This window comes from Rhinichthys klamathensis, unplaced genomic scaffold (assembly GCF_029890125.1).
Source record: "Rhinichthys klamathensis goyatoka isolate OS25496 unplaced genomic scaffold, OSU_Roscu_1.1 h1tg000076l_1, whole genome shotgun sequence".
In the NCBI taxonomy this organism is placed as follows: Eukaryota; Metazoa; Chordata; class Actinopteri; order Cypriniformes; family Leuciscidae; genus Rhinichthys; species Rhinichthys klamathensis.
In genome coordinates this window covers 733838-746838 of record NW_026606618.1, presented here as the reverse complement: position 1 = coordinate 746838, position 13001 = coordinate 733838, and the positions used below count along the sequence as shown (strand labels likewise).

The 13001-nt window shown below is 36.9% G+C and overlaps 1 protein-coding gene across 2 annotated transcripts in view; it reads left to right on the top strand.

Moving 5' to 3' along the window:
• ntrk3a (neurotrophic tyrosine kinase, receptor, type 3a) overlaps window positions 1-13001 on the top strand; it is a 219456-nt gene that overhangs the window by 151030 nt on the left and 55425 nt on the right. The window lies entirely within an intron of this gene.

Below are 13001 nucleotides of genomic sequence, written 5' to 3'. Positions count from 1 at the left end.
AAACTCAAGGAACCTTGATGAGCAAATGTTGCCAATTAGCCCGGGTTGCAAATGAGCCAAGACAAGTGCAGGAAGTACATCCTGCTTCCCATTGTGAAGGGAGGGAAACGCTCTCTCTTGACTGTTTGAAGGACCTCATTTCCAAAAGAACCCTTCTTGGTTAGAGAAAGAGGGAACGTTGAGGAAGAGATGAAGCCAAACGTGTGACACTGACTCTAGAGGACAGCCGTGGAGCAAATCTGATTAAGACTCTATCTGTGGAACATCACAAAACGCCATCAAACTGAAGTGTGAAATGGAAGCTGAAGATGTGGGGTTGTAGTGTTTAAAGAGCTGTGTTGTTTTTCTGTTAGCGCTTAATCAGAGTCTGAGACCAATTGGAGTCGAGCTGTACATTTTAGGAGAAAGTATAGATGTTACAGACATTAAGAGGGTTATAAATTAAAATTTGAAGGTGCTGTATGTGAGGTTTTTGACTGCACTAAACCATAAAAATATGTTTGCAGATATTTATGAAACATGCTGAGTTCACATACTCGTTTCTCTGAAAAACACTTCTACAGCCAGTTATTTTACTTTGAAATGTGCGCTCCGTGTCGGAATGTCTGTTTTTGTTCTGGTCTGTGCGATACCCCACGTTGCCAATTTACCCAATAGTTTTTAGCCACCACAGGTTGCCACAGCATATTGCAGCCATGGAATCCAGCGAAAAAAACTGGGTCAGAGATCGCAGATTCTACCCGACCTAAAAAGCCTCCAAACCTATCTAAAATCTCTATGAACGGGAGCAGATTAAAACACGATATCAACTTACAGTGTGTAAGTCTCCTCGCATTCTATTGACAATTGCGCTCGTTCCTGTTGCGTGTCGTCAATCTGGCAACCTGCGTGAGCGTCGAGTCTGAGGACGAGGGTGCGGGGTAAACAACTCTCTCCAATATTTTTAATTTGGACTGCAGTACCCATTTTAGCGGATAGCTGTCAATCTCACATACTGCACCTTTAATGCTTGTTGTACCTGTACAATAACAAAAAAGGGCTTTGGCTTGGTTTGAAAGAGAGAGGAAGAAACTAGCATGATGCTAGTCACTAGGTTAAAGCAGGACGAGAACCCTGCGGTGACACCTACATGTGTTGTTTTTACACACAGCGGTGCCGTCTGGATAAACACGTCGCAGACAGTCAGGCGGAAGGGGAACGTTTCGAGCATAGGGAGGAGGAGGAAAAATAGGGAGGTGGTAATTAGCATAGAGACTCGAGACTTTGAGAGAGTAAGGCAGATTTATGATTTATTTCTTTTTCTTCCTTTCCTGAGGTCATTTTCACCTCAAAATCAGATGAAATAAGAAATTATATCTGGCTCAAATAAATTAAGCCTATTTTAAAAAAAAATATTTAATTCATTTTCCTGTTCCGACAGAGATACGTGAGCAACCATTTGAGTTTTGTGGTGTTGTTTTTTATTTGACTTTTTTGTTATGTTTCTTGACACAGCTACTGCCTCAAACAATGGAGCGAGTTTAGGGGCGAGACTATCTATAAATACAATCAAAGGCCAATAGGGGGATTGATTGTAAAACATGCTTCTCTTCAGTCATTTTTGACGGAAAAAATGTTACGTTTTTTTTTTTTTTTGAACTTTTTACTTCATCAGAATAATATGAAACTTAGTAACGTTTTTTGCACTTGCTATGTGAACACACACAACATTATCAAACTAAAGTACAGAACATTAATTTCATTAAAAAAATCTGTCATTTTTGACCAGCACAGGAGAGTTAAATCAATATTTTTGCAAGTCACCTTTATTTTTGTAGCGCTTTGTACAAGCACGCTTCAGAAACCCTCCATCTTCCCCAGCTCCACCTGTATAGATCTGCTACGGGGGTTATTTCATGTATGTTACATGTGCAGCAGCAGCCGCATGTCTTACATCCTCTCAGCATTATCTGTGAATGTATTGGCAGTTGCAAGTCTCAGTTCTTGCTCTGCAGCAGCAGCGTAGCAGATCTATTCCGCCCAGACCAAATACATTAGCATTACCATATCCATTACCATGCCAGTCTCTCCAAGAGTTGTCATGAGAGAAGTTCAGTTCAGCAATAAGCAGCTCTACTGAAGACTGTCTGAATGTCGTTATTCAGTCGTTATTGCATGTCTGAATAGTGAGGCTTGTCGCGCAGAAATTACAGACTTTACTTTTAAAGGGGACATATCATGCTTAATCCATTTTTTTTAGCCCTTAAATGCATTTTGTTGTATATTTGGAGTGTTTAGAAGTACAGAAAAATGTTGTGCTTGTGTTGTGACAGGGCGCATGTTTAACTGAAAGAACGAGCAGAGAGAGAGACCCGGTCGCGCGCGCACTCTCTCTCTTCGGAGCCAGGCAAAAGTGTAAACAAGACTTCGCCGTCTCCAAACTAGGCGCTGTCTTGCTCTCTCTCCCTCGCACATATTAATCAAAATAAATCGACACGGTGGTAAAAGGTCGGAAGACCAAAGTTTCATGTGTAAATACAGAAACACATTATTGCGATACATCCATATGAAGACGTTGTTCTGCAGGTCCGTCGTCTTCATTTTCATCTCGCTCCGGCTCCGACTCTGGCTAGAACATGTAAGGCTGGCTGGACAAGTCTTCCGTTGTTGACATTTTGTTAATAACGTGTGATTAAAAAGTTTCTGTGCCGCTAGATAATCGAATCTCTGCTATCAAACTACAAAAATGGCCGAACGGGGTGGAGTTGAAGCGAGTGTCACCGCTACAACCTGGAGAGGGGGCGGGGTATGAAGTGTCTCAATTGTATTTAAAGAGACCGCACCAAAACGAGTTGCTCTCAGACGCACATCAGAAAAGGGGCCTGTGGAGCTATTATAATGAGGAATTCAGACCCAAGCATTGCAGTTCCGCTTTATATAGACTACAAATGTATGATTTATATGTAAAAAGGAACGATTTAAAAGCATGATATGTACCCTTTAAGCAAAATGTCTTTCTTTTGATTTTTGAGGTGAAATACCTCCTGAAGATATTCTTGACAGGCTTCGAGAGATTCACACCTCAATTTATCTCACTCTCTCTATCACTGTCAACATCTGTATCCTTCCTTTTTTTCTCTGTCTCGGAGAGGTTGGTAGTGCAGCAGGCGATGTGTGGTTGGAGTAATGAGGCTTGGGAGATCCAGCGTTAGAACACAGACTTTCATTAGGACTCTGAAAAGGGCAGAGAAAATCTGTGAAAGGATCTCTGATCTGAAGCAGCTGACAAATACTCCTCATGTCGGGCTGGGCGGTATGACGGTGTATACCATACTGTGGCCGTAGAAAGATTTCGAACCTATCTGTTTTATAATATTTGTAGTACTGTTTTGTGTTGCAAGATGCTTTTGCTCTCATGATGCATTATTAATCTATTATAAAAAATGCCATCGTCAACCCGCCCACTCCATACAAGGAATACCAGCTCTGAGTCTGGCCTCTATTTTCCATGACAACCGTGAATTAGACTGACATCACGCAGACTGGTCAACAAATCTTTCTTAATAAGCTCTTGTTGTTAATGTCATGTCGATGGTAACAGCATTAATTCAATCCGAGACTGATTCTCAACAGTGATTCATTTAAATCAAATTCTTAGCATTAATAAAATCTAATTCTGTCATATTTTGATGGCATCTCAGCCCTCGCATACATCTCACTGCATTTTGTATATTCTAAATGGCTGTAAATCTGTCAAGACGTGTGTGTGTGGGCAGGAGGGGGCGTGTGTATGCTTGATTTTGAATGGCTGGAGTTACAGTTGGTGGGGACTGGTGGTGCACGACTGTGCGGGCAGGCGGATTTTATCACTTCCAGCTGAACAAAGACGTAAATAAAGGGAGAGAGAGAGTAAAAAGGATGCAGAGAGAATGTTCTCTAATCTTGGTCTTATCTGCAGCAGGGATCAAATTCATTATTGGGAATATTTCAAGCAGGGTATCCCATGCTGCTTTTTTGCCCCCCATGTAAACGTGTATTTGGCATGCATTCAAGATATACATTAGCCTGGGAAAACCCAGACAACTTCCGGCAAATTTAGATTTGCTCTGAAAGTTAGTCTGGCAAAGAGCTCATTCAAGCTCATTTCCAATCTGCCGAAATCGAGGCACCAATCAGAAACGTTGGGGCGGGCTTTACACGATGACGACAGCACTGGGATTTTGAAGCAGATTTTGTTTCCTTTTTGTTAAAAACCGAGCAAAGAACAACACTCGGAGATTCTCCGCCGCTCTGCATACGTCATCTCCTTCATCGCTCTGATTGGTTTTGGGTCTATCCGCGATGTCCGTTGGTGACGCCCCTCTGGAAATGATGTGTCTATGACGCTTTGGCAGACCATAACTCAGTTACAACTGAGAATGGTCTGGTTTTAACCAGGCTAGATATACATTCTTATCAGTCAAGAATGTGGTCTTAGCATTACTAGTGCCATGCTACCATTTGCAGTTGCATAAACATTGCCGCTAAGTTAAGGCCGTGTCTTATAAACTAGTCTGACCAATCAGCAATTAGTTAGCGCTAATCAGTCTTACTTTTCGGATTCAAATTAGACCAATATACATTGTTTTATGTAAGTTTTTTTTATTTATTACTAACTAGACACGTCTAAGCAGTTTATGCAATATGCCACAGGAAGCAAGAAGTCTTCAGATAGTGAACTTTCATTGTTTAAAATGTTACAGTGATTCTAATGTAGCAGTTGTCTCTGTTCTAATTTGACAGAATTCATCAACTTTCTCCACTTCTGAAATGCCTGCTGATGTAATAGTTTTCACGCTCTTTCTTCTCACATAATTAAACAACGTAATATTATATAAATCATGTCCATTTAAGTGTTTGTTTAATGTGTGGATGAATAATAAATGTAATAAGCAGGATAAATACAGTCAGCCAGTCAACAGTGTAATCATGCAGAAAATAGTGCAAGACTGTACTGTATATTAGAATTTGATTGGATCCACCGTACATTATTTCCAAATGATTATTCTGTTTCTTTCAATTATTTGGTAATTGTCATTCTTGATTATTTTTTTATTTAATTAATTGTGGTAATTCTTGTTCTTGATGATGATATTATTCCGTCCAATGAGCTTCGGCTCAACATTCAAACAAATACCGGTGTGTTGCTGTTAGCAGTATGCAGCACGCTTTCAGAAACCCTCCACCTTCCCCAGCTCCACCTGTATAGATCTGCTACGAGGATTAAATCATGTATGTTGCAGCAGCCGCATGTCTTACATGCTCACATCAATATCTGTGAATGTATTGGCAGTTGCAAGTCTCTGTATTTGCTCTACAGAAGCAGCGTAGCAGATCTATTATGCAAATACCAAATACATAAGCATTGCCATATCCATTACCATGCCAATCTCTTACCATACCAATCTCCCGAGAGTTGTCATGACAGAACTGGAAATACTGTAACATCAGGCTATATATTTAAACATGCTGTAATTAATCAATTTCCAGAGTATTCTATGAACCGCAAACCCCCAAAATAGTTGAACTCTTATCTGCAGTCCCACTCGAATTCAAGAAAAAGAATGTGACACCAGCAACAGTTGCAAATGCCCCTGGAGGACTTTCCTTCAGCTTACAGCTGCAAATTCCATTGTTGTGTCTGTTAAATGTTGGGGAAATCAGCATTATGAAAGCAGAAGGATCAGGCTTGGTGCAGAGCACTGCTTCTGTCAATCTCTGTAGTGCCCCAAGGCCTAGAGATAGCAGCCCACACAGAGGGGAATTTATCAGCCTTGCGCACTCGTTAGAAAATAAAAGTCAGGAGTTTTGCCTGCCTTTGATCTCAGCTGTTGGATAATAATTGTAATCTGTCAATTCCACAAAACAGCACAGCAAAAATGTCAAATCGTTTTGCTGCAAAAACGCTATAGATAAACAATCTCTCATCTCATATAGGTGGTAATACAATAGCAGAGAGCCTTCCTTCATATGACAATTGTGATACATTTATGGTATTTTTGGGACATCACATTTTGGTACTTTTTGTTACATTTTGCAAGTGTGGGTGGTGGTGGTGGGGGGGTGTTATCCTCTCAGGAAACAATTTAATTGATAGCTACTAACGCCTAGTCTTGTGTGAAGAACATAGGTTGTAGTTTTTGCTGTTTGCTGTAATCAGCTTAAAAAGTAAGTAGATATCAATTACGTACCCTGCCCATGGACCACTGAATTGAACCAATCTCTCTCTCTCTCTCCTCTCTCTCTCTCTCTCTCTCTCTCTCTCTCTCTCTCTCTCTCTCTCTCTCTCTCTCTCTCTCTCTCTCTCTCTCTCTCTCTCTCTCTCTCTCTCTCTCTCTCTCTCTTTCTCTCTCTCTCTCTCTCATTCTCATCATTAGCCTTTAGCCCGTCTGCAAGAGCCGTGCTCTCACACCTGCGCACACAGACACCAGCTCAAAAACAGAGCCCTCTCTGCAGGATATTGATCTAGTCACTCTCCGTAATTGGCTCTTTGCTTTTCATTGCACTGTTTGCATGCCACTCGCCAGATGTGAAGCATAAAACATCTGCTGAAAGGATTCTGGTTAAACAGAACTGAGGTAAAAATAAATGCATCTTTAACAAGCCATTGATTTCTGAGGAAACATTTGCTACAAAATAAGAAAAAAGGCACAATTTGATCTTTTCATTTGAATTCTAACATGCCTTTTGAGGCCATTGAACCCTGTGTAGTTCAAGATCCTGGGCTTAATGTGATTCATCAGTTCATATTTTTCCAGAGAAAACCGAATTTCTTTCCTCATAATTTTCAATAACATTGACAGAATGTCCACTAGAAGTCGGAAAATTACATATTAATCGATGCATCTTTGTTGGTATGGATTGTTTGGATGTTTTGGTTGGTGGATGGATGGATGTTTTCTTTCTTTCTTTCTTTCTTTCTTTCTTTCTTTCTTTCTTTCTTTCTTTCTTTCTTTCTTTCTTTCTTTCTTTCTTTCTTTCTTCTTAGAACGTGTAATGTATTTATTTTAGGAATGTATTACCCATTTTATGGTCCATGGTGAAAGAAAATGTATGCATTATTATTCACATTGGATCTTTGTAACAATTTAAAGATGGAACTTTACCATTCGCTGTGAGTTATTGTCACAATGAGTGCTATGGAAGTGCCAGCCAAGGGCAAGAGGAGCATTGGCTATGTGTTTTTTTAAGCGATTATGACAGCTAGAACACTATATCTTTCCAAGTTAGCTTTACAATGTCATAACGGTAATACTGATGACAGCAACAGTCAGGAGAAGGAAGTAAGATATGAAGCAACAGGAGAAGGAGAGAGAGGAAGAAATCATTGCGATTCCTGGAGGTTCTATTTTTCAAAGCGTAACCTTCCCTTCCTGTGACTTAAGACAGACGGGTCTCAGTGGGTGGACAGGATATATAATGACCCCGCTCCATGTTGACTGGAACCACTTATATCAGGGGACTATCAGCACTACCAAGTTCCTGTGAGATCTGGACAAACAACCAAAAGATCAGCCCTCCTAAACAGACAGGGAGTCCTGGGCCGATGGTCAGGGCATAAATTAAGTGGCTGTTGACTCCCACTGGATGCTGAAAAAGCATTGATATGTTTCCATTTCCTCTCTCTCTCTCTCTCCTTGCTGTAAAGACAGTACAGAGGATCAAATCAGAGAAAGACCCATTTTCTCTGGATTATAGGAGATTTGTTGCTTCATCTGTTTTTCTTTTGTTCGAAACAGGAAAAGGAGAATCGTTTTATCTGTGCGATATTCCAGGGCCGACTGGGCTGCGGGGGCGATTGAAACCCCCGGGGCTTCCCGCACGGCCTGTTTCGACTACAGGGATCACCCCAGAATAACAAGGCATTAGGAGAGGACATATATAATTTATTTCCAATGCTGGCGGAGGCTTTGAAATGGTCCCTTGCAGCAAAAAGCCCATGATTATAGGTTAAGGGGTTGCAGAGGAAATGTTGCTGCAATCACTTCAAAAGAAGGTCAGAATTTTGGATACTCTCTCATGAAATAGAAATGCCCCGCATTTATCAATAATGCCCTTTCGAGACAGCATCTACATTATTCAAAAAAGTTTGCACACAGCTCCCAGGGTCTGTACTGAAATTCTCCATGTGTACGTTTTTTTAAATTATCATTTAATTATTATTTTTACATTTGTTATTTCAGTTCTTATGTCATAATAATAATATTAATAATAAATAATGATGTATCATCATTTTCATAATCATATACATTAATCAATATCATCATATATATCAATAATATCATCGTTTATTATTATTATAATAAAAGAACCAAAATAATACATTTTATAATAATAATAATAAATAATGATTTATCATAATCATCATCATTACAGCAGAACCAAACATGAATAACATTTTTTTATAAATAATAATAACAATGTTGTTTATCATTATTACCATAGTTGTTGATCTAGTGAAATTTGGATTGTGCTTCATGCCTTGTTGTTTGAAAACAAAATGATTTGCAGTCTGCTGTGTAATGCATTTATATTTATTTATAGTATTTGGGTGGTCAATCAACTTTCATCTGAACACGTCCCCTGTCATTGTCAAACACATTGGTCTGCAACCAAGTGAAACCTTAGACCGAAGCATTGCACAATTACTGATAAAACACGACCGCCACCAGACCAGCCCCAACAAATATGACGAAATGAGAGCGGTGAACTTGTCACAGTCGAGAGAAAGGACACAACACACACCGCCTCTCAATGAGCCCATGAGGCAGATGGCTATATGTACACAAGAGTACCGCATCTAATGCAGTCACTTGGCTCCAGTGCCAGCACCTCTGTGCCTCACCAGTCCCCTACTTTGAGGCATTTCTGCCAGAGGTATCCATTACCATTCATTTAAGCACCGCAGGGATGGACTGCATAATGCTATGAATATAGATTTGTCCATCTGCCTGCCCATAATATCTTGATTTTGGGATAATTGCATTGCAATAGGATCTGGTGTTTGGCAGCGCGTTCAGGACAGTGGCATCGTACTCTGTCGCACAGTTTGTTGAAAGAACTACGTAAAGCGAAATGCGTCACGTTGCGAAAGTTAAATGAATTTCAAGTAGGCCTATTTTCCGTTGCATCTCAATAAGGATAACACATGCGTCTCAGTGACTGGGACTCTCATTTGAGCTGGACTGCGACTCGTCTCGTATCACTGCTAGGTTTAATTTCCAGCAACATCCTCAGGTGGAAGTGCAAACATCCAGCCCCTTCATTTCCTCTCGTCTCGCCGGAATACCTCGCAGGCTAATCACGGAGACGGAGAAGGAACCTGTCTGTGTGTTTACCGCAATGTCCGTCCCCATTCCGTCTGCTTTTGGCTTTAAACGGAGAAGTCCTGGCAAGCTGGACGTCCTGTCTGGCTCTGACTGGCAGGTGGACAGCTTGTCACACGGCCACTGGCTTGTCAAGAAAATGTACTGTCGCTATTATAAGAACGCTTCATTTTTTTATCCCGCTTCAAGTTTAATTCCTGCAGATTTTGTTCAGAGACTCCAAAAAGTTGTAGAACACTTAAGCCACATTTTTTAAACGTTTGAATCTCTTTTTCATTATATAACAAAATATTAAACATAGCCTTTCTTTACGTCTGGCATTAACATGTGATTAAAAATTCTGTAGTATACAAACTGACTTTAAGGAAAATAATAATAATAAAAGGGTTATAAATGGTAAAAAGCTATTGCTACTATAATAATATATTTTATTATTAAATAAAAGTATGGTTATTATTATAATCATCATCATTATAAATATTATTATATTATAAATACTACTACTACTAATAATAATAATAAAAAATGTAATTGTTTATAATTTACCTTTTATAACCCTTTATTAAGAATAGCATGTATATACAGTATAATAAAAATAGTAACAATAACAATAATTAATTAATAATAATCATTATACATATTATATTATTCTAAATATTCTAATTAATAAATGGTGAATGTTAAACAATTGTAATTAATACTACTATAATAGTGAATAAAAATAATAACATTATTATTAATAATAATACATTTCATTATTAAATAAGCATATGGTTATTGTTATCATCATCATTATACATAGTATTATACATATTCTAAATCATAAATGTTAAACAATTGTAATTACTACTACTAATGATAATAATAGTAATTGTAATAGTAATAATAATATTACAGTTTTTTTTCATTTACCATTTATTAAGAATAATATTTATATAAACTAATAATAACATTATCATTTATAAAAACTAATAGTAATAATAATGAATATTTTTTATTTTTATTATTATGTTGTATTTTAATATTTTTCTTAATAAATGGTTATAAATTCTAAATGATACACAACTGAAATTAACAACAGCAATAATAATAATAATACATATTATTATTGTTTCATTTTATTATTCGTAGCTGTAGTATTGATTACAGTTGTTTATCAATTACCAATTTATTTAAATTATAATAATACAATAATTAATAATACAAATAATATGCTTTTATTTAATAATGAAATGTACTATTATTATTAGGAATTCTTTTTTGTGTGTGTGTGTGTGTGTGTGTGTGTGTGTGTGTGTGTGTGTGTGTGTGTGTGTGTGTGTGTGTGTGTGTGTGTGTGTGTGTGTGTGTGTGTGTGTGTGTGTGTGTGTGTGTGTGTGTGTGTGTGTGTGTGTGTGTGTGTGTGTGTGTGTGTGTGTGTGTGTGTGTGTGTGACGTAAATATCCAAAAGTGTTCCAGACAGCAAAACGGATAACATCAAGGCCCGCCGAGAGGAAAGAGAAGTACATGTGAAGGTAGAGTGGTTTGTGTGTTTGATGTCTCCTCAACGCCTCGCTCTGTCATAGTGCTGACATCACTCACATGTAAACCAATTACGAGAGGAGAGAGGAGGGCCACCACAAAGGTCATGTCAATCTCAATACCCTGATGGCTTTGAAATGAAAAAACCTTGACCTGCTTGAACAATTTAGTGTTGGCCATCATGGCTCACTGAAGCAATCAGCATACCTCAGATCGCTTTATGACTGCTCGGAAACACACTTTATTAATAATCTGTAGATATGTTGCATATTCTTGGAGCATTTCAATCCTTCTTTCAGTTATTTTCCTAAATTAACTGCTTAGAATAGGTTTAGGAGCAACATCTCAGACACCAAAATAAAGCGGCATCTGTGCTCTCCCACTTTTGAAAAGCACCACGTCTACACACACAAATAAGCGCTAACACCTTATGAAGGTTGAATTTTGTTTCCTTTTTACTGCTGACAAGAGGAAGGACATGTTATCGCAGCTTTTCTTGGGATTAGCAGGCTTTATCTAACGATGCATAATGAATCACATTTATCTGTCCCTGTTGCTTTAATCGACACTCAAAGCATTGTGGGAAGAAAAGGCAATCCGAAGGGAACAGGTTCATGGTGCCACCTTATCTTGAAATTGGCTAGTTTTGTGGCTCATTGTGCAAGCAGGCTATGAATTAACTATGCAGACATGGACGGCATATTGGCTATGAACCGTTTCATTGTGTTTAGTCAATGCTCATCTATTTAGGATTGTAATCATTGAGATGTATACTATAGCCTTGGATAAAGAAGAATACTTCATTCTTAGAGTCCAGCACACTAAATATATCACTGAAACATGGTGTAGATTTAAATAACTGGGAGAAATTTACTCATTTAAGATCCAATAAGATCCATATTTAAGAATTATTTTTTGGCTTAGATGTACATACAGTACAGTATAGAACATCTATTTTTTTAGGCTGTGAATTCTTTCTACAGAACATACTTAATTTTTATAATTTTTATTTATTTATTAATAATATATATATATTATTATTATTATTATTATATTGTGAATTCTTTTCTACAGTATAACATACTTTTTGTTTATATACTGTAACATAATTTCTGTTCTTTTTAATTTAGTATTAATGTCTTTTTTAATATTATTAGCATTATTATTATAGCGGGACATTATATAATATAGTGTGAACTAAATTTACTTATTATTATGTTGTGAATTCTTTTTTACAGAACATACTTTTCTTATTTTTTTATGTATTACTAATGATATTTAAAAATATTATTATTATAACATTATTATTATTATTATATTGTGAATTATTTTCCACAGTAGAACAATATTTTTTATTATTATTTAATAAGAATAATATATTGTGAATTCTTTCTACAGTAGAACATATTATTTTTTTCTTACATATTTATTATCCTTATTTTTATTTATGTATATTTTTCAAATAATATGTTTATTATCATCATTATTATTTTGTGAATTCTTTTCTACAGAACACACCGTACTTCATTTTTTTCATTTTTATTTATTTATTATTTATTTAATAATTTATTATTATTATTATTATATTATGAATTATTTTCTACAGTAGAACATATTTATATATTTTTTATATTAATAATATATATATTTTTTAAACATTTATTGTTGTTATTATTATTACTTTAGTTATATGACTCATGGCTGATCATATTAATTGTGAGACTGAATTGAATATTTGATCAAATTAAATTGTTACACTAAATAAATTAAAATATTAAAATGCTGACAAGCTACAGCATAAAAATGTATACATTTTGCCTTTATTCTATGTATTTATGTGCCATGTCCATGTTATTTGCCTCAGACTAAAGCGTCTGGCGGGACAGTCTGTGCTCTGTAAACTGCTGACTTCTTTAATTATCTGAATTACAATGGTGTGATCAGCAATATACACAAACAAAGAAACATTCAACTATTTTAAGTGTAAAGTCCTAAAATATCTCTTATGACTCTCCTGGCTGCTGAAAAACATTAATATTTTAGTTTAAACCACCACATTAAGCTGGTGTATAAAATCCTTTAGGTGATAAAACAACTATTGGCTGGGAATAATGAAGGCAGACTTTCTGGCCCTTG